Source organism: Apium graveolens, chromosome 11 (assembly GCF_009905375.1).
Source record: "Apium graveolens cultivar Ventura chromosome 11, ASM990537v1, whole genome shotgun sequence".
NCBI classification, from domain to species: Eukaryota; Viridiplantae; Streptophyta; class Magnoliopsida; order Apiales; family Apiaceae; genus Apium; species Apium graveolens.
The window spans coordinates 24,273,987-24,288,263 of NC_133657.1; the positions used below are offsets into that span (position 1 = coordinate 24,273,987).

At 35.6% G+C, this 14,277-nt stretch overlaps 1 non-coding gene across 1 annotated transcript; it reads right to left on the reverse strand.

Annotated features, from left to right (window-relative positions):
• Positions 1 to 1,438: 1,438 nt before the first annotated feature.
• Positions 1,439 to 1,545, reverse strand: LOC141699468 (small nucleolar RNA R71). The gene has a single exon (XR_012565931.1). It is a non-coding gene; the product is annotated as a small nucleolar RNA R71 (small nucleolar RNA).
• Between the last annotated feature and the right edge of the window lie 12,732 nt (positions 1,546 to 14,277).

The following is a 14,277-nucleotide window of genomic DNA, read 5'->3' on the forward strand; positions in this document are numbered from 1 at the left end:
TTCATGAGTCTTGAGCATCCCATAAATTTCATCAAGAGTTATTTCTTCAAGATTATAGTTGTCTCTTATAGTGGTGGCCTTCAAATCCCAACTTTCAGGAAGTGATAACAGGAATTTAAGATTTGAATCCTCAAGATCATATTCCTTATCAACTAGTGACAAGTTATTCAAGAGTTTGACAAATCTGTCATATAAACCAGTTAATGACTCATCAGGATTTGAGTCAAAGTGCTCATACTCTTGAGTGAGTATAGTCTTCCTGTTCTTCTTAATTAAATCGGTTCCCTGACATCTTGTCTCCAAAGCATCCCATATCTCCTTTGCAGTATTGCAGTCAATTACCCTGTTTGACATTACATTATCAATGGCACTATGCAGCAAGTGTCGTACCTTAGCATCCTTAGCAATTGATGAGATATCTTCAGCAGTGTAATCACTCTTCTCCTTTGGTACAGACTTTGCTGGTTCACCTGCAACTACAACAGAGAGTTTGGTTGGCTTGTGTGGTCCTTCATTGATTCTGTCAAGGTATTCTGGATTAGTAGCTTCCAGAAACATAGACATCCTCACCTTCCATATGGAATATTCAGAAGGTTTCAGTATGGGAACTCTAATAGTCTCATATCGACTATGGATTTGAGTCTTTGGAGGTTCTTCAGTTTTGGTGGGCTTGGTTGGAGTTTGTTCTTCTTCAGACATGATTGTTTCCGGATCTTAAACTGTTTGTGTGTTAACAGATCTGCTTTGATACCACTTGTTAGGTCACACACACTGTAGAAGGGGGTTGAATACAGTGTTTATCACTATCAAATTGAATTAAAGAACACATGTAACAGAAAACAAGCTTTATTAAACTCTGTTATAATATGGAACTGTCCTCTCTCAGTGATGAACAAATTATCACAAGAGCTGCTAGGATTACAATAAATAATAACTTCGATTATGATAACACATATAGTGTAAACCCTATGTCTATGTTTATATACTATACAGTTACAAGGTAATCAATAATTGATATGGAATATAATTCTGCTTCCTAAAATATAACAACTAGTTATCTTTTCTTCCAAGTATTCTATTCTTCATAAAATTCCTTCTTCATGCATATCTCTTCCTGCGTTTGTCTTGATCTTCTTTCCTTTCAATCAGCCTCCTTCCTTATCTGAAAGTCTTCCGCACTTAAGATCTGATATCCATCTTCTGATAATTATCTCCTGATAATTTAAGTAGTGATATCATTAAGTTCTGACTTCCAGTAAGTGCCGATTTCAGTAAGTACTGATTTGTCCTATTAAGTAAGATCTGAAAACTAAACACAAATCATATTAGTCATGACATTATCAAATATATCTAACATTTACCACCAGGGTCTATCACCAAATGGGAGGATCTTGCTCAAAAGTTCCTAATTAAACTCTTTCCTATTGTGAAGACTGCTGCAATCAGAAATGCACTTACTCAATTTGCTCGGCAATATGGAGAATCTTTATGTGAGGCTTGGGATCGCTACAAAGAGATGCTTAGAAAGTGTCCTCACCATGGGATGCCTGACTGGATGATCATTAACTGCTTTTATAATGGATTGGGTGCAACTTCTAGACCCATGCTTGATGCAGCATCAGGAGGAGCCTTATGGGCTAAAAGTTATGATGAAGCTTATAAATTGATTGAGCTGATGGTTGCCAATGAATACCAGATCCAACTCAGAGACTACCTCAAGGCAAGGTAGCATGAATTCTGGAGGTAGATGCAACTACTGCTATAGATGCTCAACTTAAGGCTTTGACGATGAAGGTGGATTCTTTGGCTAATTATGGAGTTAATCAGATCACTAGTGTCTGTGAGCTTTATGTTGGTGCCCATGAGACAGAGTAGTGTGCTATTTCTAGTGAATCAGCTCAGTTTGTGAGCAACTTTCAGAGGTCGCAGCAACCGGCCCCAACCACCTATCATCCCAACAACCGCAATCATCATAACTTCAGCTGGAGTAATACTTAGAATGCGGTGCAACAGCCTTATCAGCAGTATGCTGCAAAGCAGTACAACCCCCTGATTTTCAGCAACCGTAATATGCACCAAGAAAACAACTCCAGCTGTAACAGTCTAATGAAAAATCTGAATTGGAGGAGTTGAGGCTCATGTGTAAGAGCCAAGCAGTTTCTATCTAGACCTTAGAGAATCAAATTGGGAATATTTCCAATGCCTTGCTGAATAGACAACCTGGTACACTCCCTAGTGACACTGAAGTGCCAGGCAAAATGGAAGCTAAAGAGCAAGTCAAGACAGTCACATTGAGGTCTGGGAAGGTTGTAAATCCCGAAAAATCTCAAGTTTCGGAAGATGAAGCTGTGGCTGAAGAAGAAGTGCAGAAGGAAGCAGAAGTGGAACCAAGGAAGATTATTGTGGAAGACTGTTAGGTCCCAATTTGTTTTTAGAAGGGGGTTTGAATACAAACTATACCGTTTAATCAAATTTAGTGCGGAATAAAAATTGAAACAAAATTTAAGTTAAATAAAAATATTATTAAATTTGAAAGGTGTTAAAACAACGGTATCGATTACAAGGGACTAATCTCAAATTAATTATCACAAATCTAGAATAAATTCGACATGAACTTTTTCTATTTTTGCAATAAAAAGAATCAAATGCTCAAAGCAATTTGAGATTAAGTTCTAGGGATTTTGATTCGCTAGATAGTTACACAAGAACAAGAGAATGATTTCTAGTGGTTTGGATTTAACTTTAATTGCTAGAAATTAATGTTCTTGAAGTTGCAGTTTGAGAGATGATATGTTTTTCCGCTGCTGTTGTTTCTTGTTCTCGAGTAGGTTGAATAATTGAATGTCTTCTGCTGTTTGTCTTTTAATAATTGAATCAACAGAATCAATTGAACTAGCATGACTATCGGTGAGACAATCTGTTGAGTTAGCAAAACAATCGGCTGAACCACCATGACTTTCGGTGATACAATAGATTGAACTAGCAAGACTATCAAATTGAACTGGCAAGACAATCTCCTCCCTGCTAGAACTTTCGGTGAGACAATTAGAAATGGCCTGGCATGACAATCGGCATGACAATCTGGATTGTCATGCCAGTTCAATTTTAATTGTCTTATTGAATTAAAACTGATTTTAATTCAATTACAATTCTGAAAATTCTTAATATTAATTCAGAATTAATTAATCAATTAATTCAATTAATAAATAAATTAATCTTTGCAGATATAATTTATTTTCTTAATTAAACTATATGACTTAATTAATTAATAGAGAATTAATAATACTCTTCAACAACAACCATTCTTCTGAAAATCTTCTGAAAATCACTGTCAATTATGAATCAATTCCACCACTTCAATGTTGACACTTGATGTACTGTCTGGTTCATGAGTGACTAACTTTCGTGACGTTTCTTCATGTGTTAACTTTGATAACTTGATTTTATTCAAACTAAATCCTTGTAATTATCTGATACCATGACAAGATCTCTGTCACTTGATTAAATCCACAATCTTGATTTATATCACTGAGGCTTGATCAATTTCTTAAACTTCTTCCAGTGAAGTAATTCCTTAAGTCTGTAGATGAATATGGTTTCTGAATCCTTTGACAGATGTTACTTTGAGAGATCTCTTTGATGGTAGATCCACTATTTACTTGTTACATTCTTATTTGAGTTGAGTTAAATCCTCGAATAAACAAATAGGCTATGAAATATGCCTTTCAATCTCCCCCTATTTGTTTGTTAGACAATAACAATAAATACCTAGAGGATAACTTAACTAACAAATAAGAAAAAGATGAAAACAGAAATGCCAAGTAAATAGCAGAAAAGTTCTGGATTATATTTAACATTTTCCAGATTCCAAATAGATGTTCCTCTAGACTGAACATATATTCAAGTAGTTTCATCTTCTTTTGTACAACTACATTTCCTGTTGAGAAGCGCATATCTCTCTTGCTTCTCCCCCTATGAGAATCAACTGCTTAAAGGAGATCACCTTCGTTTACCACATCTCCCGTACAATAGGATCCGCAGATAAAAACCAATGGTGTAGTGTAGTGTACATGTGTTTTACCTTTTTCTTCCTCCCTGCTATTTTTCCCCCTTAGTTAAGGAATCCTCCAAACTATTACTTAAGCTTTTATCTCCCCCTTAGAGAAGGAATGCATGCTGTTGTCTGAAGGAGTTCTCATATTTCACTTGGTTGGAAAAGAAATAACAAGTAGTTTCTCTTTCTTCCTCACTGTGAGTGTGTGATTCTGTTTAGTGTACCTCACATGTGTTTCACTCTTCTCTCCACTCGTGTTTACACTAATTCTCATAAGTGTATCACTCCTCTTATAGCTCCAAAATTCAGCTGTACCTGCAAGGAAAATCACCTTAGCCATCCTTAAGGAGGTCACAGGTGGTGCAATGGGAGTTCGCAAATCCCCATCCTTGTTAAACTCGTCAGATGAATCTGAGTCATAATCTACAAGTTGCTAGTTTCCCTTTTAGGGTTCCAGATTTGAACTCTGGGAAGGTAAACAATAATCCAAAGAATTTAGCATAAAGATCAAAGTTCCCTTCTAATATCTATGAAGACATTTCCTTATGACTCATCTGGTAATATTTGAATCATTGTCAACAAGTTACCGATCTTTGCCTATGTCAGATCCACTATCCGCGGATGCATCCGGGGGATTTAAGCCTGGGGAGGTAGACACTGACCACTGACATATGGCTATTGGATCATTATCCTCTCCTAACACCTGTAAAGGCAATTGGTCCATTAAAGAACCTTGAACAATCGAATCTGACCTTAAAATGGTCGAAGCTCTTGTTTTTGTCAACTCCTCCTTTGTGTGTGTAACCTTTCCTTGTGCATCAAGAATTGTTTATGTTTGAGGTGGTGACACTACATCGGATACCCTTGCCGACAGGCAAATTTCAATAGACGCACCCTGTTGAGAGGATGAATCTAGTAACTGTTTTTGTGCCTTTTCAGCCATTACATCTTTTTGAGAAGATGTATGGGAGCTAGAAGTTGTCTCGGTTTAAATACTACTCATCTTTGTAGGAGACAGAGCTGCTGGGTTGACTTCAGAACCTTCCTTATGTGGTGCACTAATGTACTATCTCCCTCACGCTCATTCATACTTTATTTTAGTGGTAAGAGAGTGTTGGTTGGTTCTGTTTCTGTGTTTGTCTTTACAGTCTGGGATAGAAGTTGTGGGTTTTCAACCTTATGACTGTCAATGAAAGAAATCCATTGGAGGCTGAACCTGTATCATAGAACATATGGCAATAGAGATAAAATGTACTTAAGATCTATAATGAATGAAAATCATATATTTAATCTTTTGAGAGAAATGATGTACAATAGTGATTTCAAAAGATTTTAAAATGAAATAAGAAATCACTAATGTAGAAAGAAGTTTGATTTTCTCCTAAAACTGTTCGAGTGCACAAGTCTGTTTTTATGCCTAAAAAGATAAATGATTTGATAAGACATAGACTGATGACCTAGAAGTATTAAGAAGAGAAAGAGAGATTTGTCTTTCAATATAAATGAGTTATTGTTAAAGCAATGATCACTTAGGGTAAAGTCTAAGTTATTCTCATTCATGTCAAAAGCTCACAATTATCTGCAACAAAATATTAATAATATATCATTGACTGATACTTGTCAAGTACTTTAGATACCAATAATTATGTTGCATATAATTTTAATATAATTTAAAAAAATATCAATGAATTAAATACCAAATATCTATCAAAGAGATATCAGCATTCAATTTCATATATCATATAATTGTTAACTCCTAACAACTGTAATATCTCAAACAATATTTATAATTACAGAAAGTACAAATAAAAACTTATATTAATATTAGCAAAAATACAGAAAATATTTACAAGTTCAATGATAACATTACCAGCTTACAAACAGCCATATCCCTCAGTTAAACCTTTGCTGTTATCTCCAAAGGTAACCATTGGGCCAGCTTTCTCAACCACAATTGATAGCAGGGCTCTATCTCCGGTCATATGTCTTGACGATCCACTGTCAAGAATCCACACTACCGGTTCCACCTATTTAATGCCCAGCAATACAAATGGATTAAACCTTCTTCGGAACCCAAACTTGGTTGGGCCCGACATACTTGTAGAATTGACCTTTGTCAGGAAAAATAACATTCTTAACTTTAATGTTCTCAACTTTCTCAATGACTGGACATTTGACCTTGTAAACAGTCTTAACAAATTTCTGTTTAGGCTTAGGCACAAATGTCTCCTTTCTAGCCTTAGAAGGACTAGCAGTCTTAGACCTATCATGCTTCCTATTATTCACATGCTGACGAGGAGTAGTCTTATCACTAGAAACATGCTTACCATTAAAATAAGCATGCATCAAATTAAAAGCACAAGAAATACAATTAGAAACACCACATACTTTATGAGAAGGATTAACAACAGGCAAATTATGCATGATAGACATGGCATTTTTGTTATCCAACTCATGTGTGTCTTAGTTAGTCTCAGTTGCTTTCACAGCTTTGACTGGAACTTTCGACACACTTGGCTTGGAAACAACCTTCTCATTAGCAAGATCTTCAGCACGTATTTCTTCTTGAATAATAAATAAGGTCTCATCAAATGGTTCAGCAATTGATCCTTTATAGAGGGGTTTATCAACACCCTTAAGCATATGTGGTACTTCCCTACCTTTAGCACATACATGAGGAGGGGAGTTTATGCCTAATTCTCCAATAGCAGCATTGTAATCAAAACCTATTCCAGATGTTTGATTAATAGCTTGCTTACTGTAGAACTTTTTAGCCTTCGAATAAGAATTAAAGTAAGCTTTAAACTTAGTCTCAAGACCGGTGATCTTGTCTTTGAGAATAGTTTCGAGTTGTCTATAACAGTTAACTCTATTCTCTAGAAAAGATACTTGTTCTTTTAATTTGTCTTGATTAATGTGCACAAGTCTTAATTCATTGACCTCTTTCTCAAGATCTTTGATCTGCTGACTTAACAGTTCATTATCACGATGAGCACAATCTAAGGAACCTCCTAGATGATAAACTAATTCAGCATCAGTAAATTTTACCTCTTTTCTTGACGATGAAGTATTTCCATCAATAGCCATAAGAGCAAGATTCCCTTCTTCTTCATCTTCACTATCAGTATCATCCCACCTTCTTCCCTTTGCCAGATAAGCCCTTTCAGAGTTACTCTTCTGATTTGAATCATAAGAGTTCTTCCTTACTTGCTTTGGCTTCCTGCATTCTGTGGCAAAGTGTCCCAACTCATTGTAGTTAAAACATCGAATGGTGCTCCGATCAACCATCCCCGTTTTGTATCCACCACTGCTGGTGTTAGAGGATGGAGATCCATCTTTCTGGAATCTGTTGTAGTTGGACTTGTACTTGAACTTGGGATTTCTCTTGAAATTGACATTGGAGAATCTCTTGACAATCTGGGCCATTGACTCATCTTTCAATTGCTCCAGCTCTTCCAAGAAGTAAAAATCATCACTGGATTGATTTGTAGTAGGAGGATCATATTCTGCTACTAACACATTTTCCTCAGCCTTGGAATACTGTACCATTCTCTCTGACTGTTGAGATTGTTGTTGTTGTTGTTGGCCTTCAGCTACTAGAGCAGTAGATGTGCTGATCACTCTATCTTTCCCGTAGACTTCCTTTTGCTGAATCTGTTCCAACTCATAGGTTTTTAACACACCATTGAGTCTATCCAAAGAAATCTCACTCAGATCTCTAGCTTCTCTTATGGCAGTGATTCTATGTTCAAGATGAGTTGGCAGTGTTAAAAGGAAATTTTTGTTGATCTCCCTGATTGAATAATATTTTCCATTTATGTTCAGGTTGTTGATCAATGCATTGTACCTCTCGAACACTTCATTAATTCTTTCTCCTGGATTGGATTTAAAATGTTCATACTCAGAGGTTAGGATCTCTAACTTATTCTCCCTAACTTCCTCTGTGCCTTCATTAATCACCTCAATAGTTTCCCAGATGTGTTTGGAATTTTTACAGTTCATCACATGTCTGTTCATCAAGGGATCAAGGGAATAAACTAAAATTAATTGAAGGCTGGCATCCAAGGAGGCTTCTTCTTTTTCAGCAGGAGAAAAATCCTCAAGCTCTTTTGCATAGGTTCTAGCTTTGATAATTACAACATCATCTTCTATAACCTCTGATTCAATAACCATCGGAATTTTTGGACCCTTCTTTAACAAGTTCAGATATTTGGGATTTGCAACTTGTAAAAACAAGAGCATCTTCTTCTTCCACATAATATAATTTTCTTTATAAAATAGTGGAATTTTAACGGTTCCAACTTTTTGTGAAGTCATTATGAATTTTTGAATAAATAAAAATTCAAGGAGTTGAAAAATCACAAAAGTCTAGGATCTTGATTTGTTCGTTAATCAGAAGGTTCTGATACCAATTGTTAGGTCCCAATATGTTTGTAGAAGGGGGGTTGAATACAAACTATACCGTTTAATCGAATTTAGTGTGGAATAAAAATTGAAACAAAATTCAAGTTAAACAAAAATATTATTAAACTTGAAAGGTGTTACAACAACGGTATCGATTACAAGGGGTTAATCTCAAATTAATTATCACAAATCTAGAATAAATTTAACATGAACTTTTTCTATTTTTGCAATAAAAAGAATCAAATGCTAAAAGCAATTTGAGATTAAGTTCTAGGGATTTTGATCCGCTAGATAGTTATACAAGAACAAGAGAATGATTTCTAGTGGTTTGGATTTAACTTTAATTGCTAGAAATTAATGTACTTGAAGTTACAATTTGAGAGAAGATATATTTTTCCGCTGCTACTGTTTCTTGTTCTTGAGTAGGTTGAATAATTAAATGTCTTCGGTTGCTTGTCTTTTAATAATTGAATCAACATAATCAATTGAACTAGCATGACTATCGGTGAGACAATCTGTTGAGCTAGCAAGATAATCGGCTGAACCACCATGACTTTCGGTGAGACAATAGATTGAACTAGGAAGACTATCAAATTGAACTGGCAAGACAATCTCCTCCCTGCTAGAACTTTCGGTGAGACAATTAGAAATGGCCTGGCATGACAATCGGTATGACAATCTGGATTGTCATGCCAGTTCAATCTTAATTGTCTTATTGAATTAAAACTGACTTTAATTCAATTACAATTCTGAAAATTCTTAATATTAATTCAGAATTAATTAATTAATTAATTCAATTAATAAATAAATTAATCTTTGCAGATATAATTTATTTTCTTAATCAAACTATATGACTTAATTAATTAATAGAGAATTAATACTACTCTTCAACAACAATCATTCTTCTGAAAATCTTCTGAAAATCACTGTCAATTATGAATCAATTCCACCACTTCAATGTTGACACTCGATGTACTGTCTGGTTCATGAGTGACTAACTTTCATGACGTTTCTTCATGTCTTGACTTTGATAACTTGATTTTCTTCAGACTAAATCCTTGTAATTATCTGATACCCTGACAAGATCTCTGTCACTTGATTAAATCCACAATCTTGATTTATATCACTGAGGCTTGATCAATTTCTTGAACTTCTTCCAGTGAAGTAATTCCTCAAGTCTGTAGATGAATATGGTTTCTGAATCCTTTGACCGATGTTACTTTGAGAGATCTCTTTGACGGTAGATCCACTATTTACTTGTTACATTCTTATTTGAGTTGAGTTAAATCCTCGAATAAACAAATAGGCTATGACATATGCCTTTCAAAGACACTCCTCCTGAGGGTAATACAGAGGAGAAACAGATCTATCCTCCACCTCATTTTCCTGAGAGGCTGCAGAAGAAAAAGCTGGATAAGCAGTTTGAGAAGTTTTTGGAGGTGTTCAAGAAACTTCATATCAATATACCTTTCATTGAAGCTCTTGAACAGATGCCCAGTTATGCGAAGTTTATGAAAGATATTCTCTCTCGGAAAGTGAAGCTTGATGACTTAGAGATAGTTGCTCTTACGGAAGAATGTAGTGATGTGCTGCAACAAAAGTTGCCTCCTAAGCTTAAAGATCCTGGAAGCTTCACTATTCCTTGTACCATTGGAAAAGTGTCATTGACAAATGCTTATATTACTTGGGAGCTAGCATCAATCTGATGCCCTTGTCAATCTTCAAGAAGTTGGACTTACCTGATCCAAAGCCTACTTATATGACCTTGCAGTTGGCCGATCATTCTATTACATACCCACGAGGTATTGTGGACGATCTCTTGGTCAAGGTGGATAAACTAATCTTTCCTGTTGATTTTGTAATTCTTGATTTCGAGGAGGATAAGTAGATTCCCATAATATTGGAAAGACCATTCTTGGCTACTGGCCGGACCTTGATAGATGTGCAGAAGGGTGAGCTAACGATGCGAGTGCTGGATCAGGATGTGACGTTCAATGTTTTTAATGCCATAAAATTCCTGACTGAAAACGAGGAGTGCTTAAAAGTGGAGTTGGTCGATTATGTGGTTACTTCAGAACTTGATCAAATGCTAAGGTTTGATGCCTTAGAGAAGGCCTTGTTGGAGAATTCAGATAGTGAAGATGATGAAGGTGATGAACAGTTGCAGTATTTGAATGCTTCTCCTTGGAAGCGAAGGCTACATATGCCTTTTGAATCTCTTGGATTGGAGGAGTTTAGCAAATCTCCAAAGCGCCTCAAGCCATCTATTGAGGAAGCTCATACACTTGAGCTTAAATCATTACCTGAACACTTAAGGTATGCTTTTTTAGGCGATGCATCTACTTTGCCTGTTATTATTGCATCTGACCTTTCAAGTAGTTATGAGAAAAATCTTTTGAGAATTCTGAGAGAGTTCAAGTCGGAAATTGGATGGACTATAGTAGATATTAAGGGAATCAGCTCTTCGTATTGTATGCATAAAATTCTGCTAGAGGAAGGTAGCAAGCCTACTGTTGAGCAACAAAAAAGGCTTAATCCGATCATGAAAGAAGTTGTGAAGAAAGAAATTCTCAAATGGCTTGATGCAGGGATCATCTATCCCATTTCTGACAGTTTTTGGGTGAGCCCAGTTCAGTGTGTGCCGAAGAAAGGAAGTATCACCGTTGTTGATAATGAAAAGAATGAGCTCATTCCTACTCGAACAGTCACGAGGTGGAGAGTTTGCATGGATTACAGGAAGCTGAACAAGGCCATAAGGAAGGATCACTTCTCTCTTCTGTATATTGATCATATGTTTGACAGGTTGGCTGGGCATGAGTACTACTGTCTTCTGGATTTCTATTCGGGTTATAATCAGATTTGTATTACTCCAGAAGATCTGGAAAAGACTACCTTCACTTGTCCATTTGGTACTTTTCCCTTCAGAAGAGTTTCTTTTGGGTTGTGTGGTGCACCTGCCACATTTCAGAGATGCATGATGGATATCTTCTTTGACATGATTGGACAGAATATGGAGGCGTGTTAGTCCCTAACAATGCAACAAGAATTACAGAAGGGGGGTTGAATGGAATTCTTGAAACTTTTTCTCGATGTAAAAAGTGTTATAACTTAAAATATATATCTGAGTGAATTGATTTGCAAAGTGCGGAATAATAACTTGAAATGAATCAAAACACAAGTAATTAAAAACACAAGTGTTTAAAAACTTTCTGGTGGATTTGAAAGTATCCACCAGAGATATATATTATATCAAGAGAACTCTGTGTAGCAATTAGCTCACAGCTGCTTACAAATTTTAACAACTAAGATTGCAGAGAAATGCTAAGAATACAGCTTACAAATGTTTCTCTCTTGGTTACTTAGTTAGTTGTTCTATTTGCTACTTCTTGGTTTATATATCACCAAGATTACAAAGTAATAAGACAAGATAATAAAACAAAAACTATCAAGTCTAATACAATGCTACTTCATTACTCTATTCCAGCATCTTTGAAAATCTTCATAATAGCATAGAAATGACAATGCTTCTACGTTCTCTAAAACCCAGTTGAATAGGCTTCCACATTCCATTTGCATACACTCGACGCATGTGACTGTTTTGCACTGTCAACAAATGTTTGAATTTTTTATCCGTCGGGTTCATGATCATCCGTCGAGTTCATGATCATCCGTCGGGTTGTCTTGTTGATCATCCGTTGAATGGTATTGTTGATTATCCGTCGGGTAGCAATCTGGCACTTGACTTCATTTCATTTATGCAGAATTACAAGACATCATCTATGTACAATTAATCAACCTATTCTGCATATCTAGTTAAAGTCAACATGACTTGAGTACTACTACATAATCTAAACAATGTGTATGCAGAAATGTGCTACAGACTTATTGTTACACAAGCTACCCACTCGATGGATAATAAATCATCATCCGTCGGGACTATATTGAGTCATCCGCCGGGACTATAATTCTTATCCGTCGAGTGCTACATTTTTCACTAAGTAAAATCTACTAAGGTGTTTTGTTAATGAAATCATCAAGTTCACAACATATCCACAATAATCTCCCCCCATTTATGTCTACTGGAATTATATTCATAAATTAAGAGAAACTTGATGATAACAAAACACCCAAAAAAATACAACTTTGAAAGTAAGTAGATAAAACTGTAAAGTGCTTCAAACAACAAAATTGTAACACCCCCAAATCCGGGGTCAGGATTGGGTGTCACTACATAACTTTAAATAATAATAAAAACCTGTATATTAAAATAAATATACAGATAACCCCTCATTATTCAGGATCGCTTACAGGTTATAGTATGAAACAAGAATCTAACCTTCTAAAATTTACAATGTCTAAATACCATTTCATTACCTCATTACTACTTTCCTTGTATTGATCACTCTAACATCTCCAAATTTCTTCAGCTGGAATCTCACCACTTTTGCTGTCTATTAAAAGCTATTCACTTTGTCCTCATTTGATACTGAAAGAAATAAGAGTTCACAAAATAAGAGTGAGCCGAAAATGCCCAGCAAGTATCATAAATGGTTTCCAGATATTAGATCAAAGAAACTCCTGGAAATGATTGTTGAATGATTTTAAAAACGTCTTTACATATTTAAATAGTTGAGCGAACAAAATATCGGCCCTAATTGGCCTTTAATCATAAATCACATTTTTCTGTAAAAGAACAGTGATCGTTTCAATATTTCATCCTTTTGAATCAAATCTTTGTTTGATTTGTAATTATGAACTATTCGGAAAGGAATGCCGTTAATGGCGATCAACAATAAATTAGACTGGACACTAGAAACCAACATATGCACTATAACCTGCTGATCAGTCAGGAGATAGTGCGGATCATACCCAACTGCATAGACCCGGCCAACATATGGGGTACCCAGGAAACTATGGCCTAAGGGTCCGGTCCATCCCCGACCCATAGGATCCAGCTCATCATTGGTCCTCATAATAACCGTCCAGCCCGTAGAGTATTTTGACGTCAAATTATTTTGATTTCAAAACATCCCAAATCAGGCTTCACAAATAACCCTCGCAAATAACCCGAAAGAATGGGTATTTTCTCAAGAGAGCAATCGATAATATAGGAACAATAATGAAAGGAACTTGCATAATTAAAAGTAATTGCAGCGAAATATAAAATATTTAACTATTCTGAACTTAGAATAGGAACGAATAAATATTTGCAGTATTTTAGGAGAAAGGTTAGGAATACTTGCCTCAATTTGTGACCCTCTGCTCTTTAACTATTTGCCATATCACTCAGTCCTTATGTGTCTGTATTTCTATTGACATGCCACTTGACCTTTCTTAACAATCGTTATTTCAAGTTTATCTCTATTCTGAATTCACTCGTCTCCTTACGATTAATCAGACTTTACTTTTACAATCTCTGTCTGGCTTTCAATGCCTCGTACTATGTGCATCTATCATAAATAATACTATTCAATGAACTGACATTATATATAATTGTCTAGTCTATACGTTTATTCTTATTATCTACCCACCCGATAATAACAGATAAAGATTACATCTCAATCAGATAGTGTTTAAAAGACACGCTAACTCATTATCCACATAACACGTACACATAGGGCATGTAATTATATAACACATAATCACATAATTCATGTAGCACATAAGTTGAATCAACAAAAGATAGGTGTTAGGTCTCAATATGTTTGTAGAAGGGGGGTTGAATACAAACAATACCGCTTAATCGAATAAAATGCGGAATAAAAAAGTGAAACAAAATTCAAGTTAAATAAAACTATTATTAAACTTGAAAGGTGTTA